Genomic DNA, 521 nt, shown 5'->3' with positions numbered 1-521 from the left:
TCTGGCACCAATGCTCCTTGCAGGTACCTAAGATCAACCATTTTGTGTTAGAGCGTGCCTTTAATGTGCTCATTCATCTCATGATGCATATCTCATGTTAGGATTCCATTAGTATCATTTAGTTGTCATTAGTAATAGTTAGTAGAAGTGATAGATGTAAAATGTAGTGTGTTTAGTCATTTGAGTAATTGTAGTGTTAGGACTTAGGAGAGTTGACATGCATCTCGAATACCCTCTCTATCATTGTAATTTCTGATTCTATTTCTAAATGATCATGAGAGGAAGAAAGACTATTGTAGTCTATTAGTCATAATGATACCCTAAGAATTTTTTAAAGTTATCCTGTATGATGCAGAAAATTTTCCTCCTTCACCAGAGAACTCACCTTATGAATTTGGTCCAACGAACAGTACATAGTTTAAAAACAAAGCAACTGACGGAATTAGAGAAATATGATAAATGGTCATATCTAATATCTAGTTAGGCAAATACAAAATGTGGGGGAAAAAGAATTATTCAGT

The 521-nt window shown here is 33.8% G+C and overlaps 1 protein-coding gene across 1 annotated transcript in view; it reads right to left on the bottom strand.

Moving 5' to 3' along the window:
- The window catches only part of LOC107468906 (uncharacterized), a gene marked incomplete in the record, with an annotated part of 7,579 nt that overhangs the window by 1,024 nt on the left and 6,034 nt on the right, over positions 1–521 (bottom strand).

The sequence above is a fragment of the Arachis duranensis genome, chromosome 10 (genome assembly GCF_000817695.3).
Source record: "Arachis duranensis cultivar V14167 chromosome 10, aradu.V14167.gnm2.J7QH, whole genome shotgun sequence".
In the NCBI taxonomy this organism is placed as follows: domain Eukaryota; kingdom Viridiplantae; phylum Streptophyta; class Magnoliopsida; order Fabales; family Fabaceae; genus Arachis; species Arachis duranensis.
This window is presented reverse-complemented; position numbering and strand designations above follow the sequence as displayed.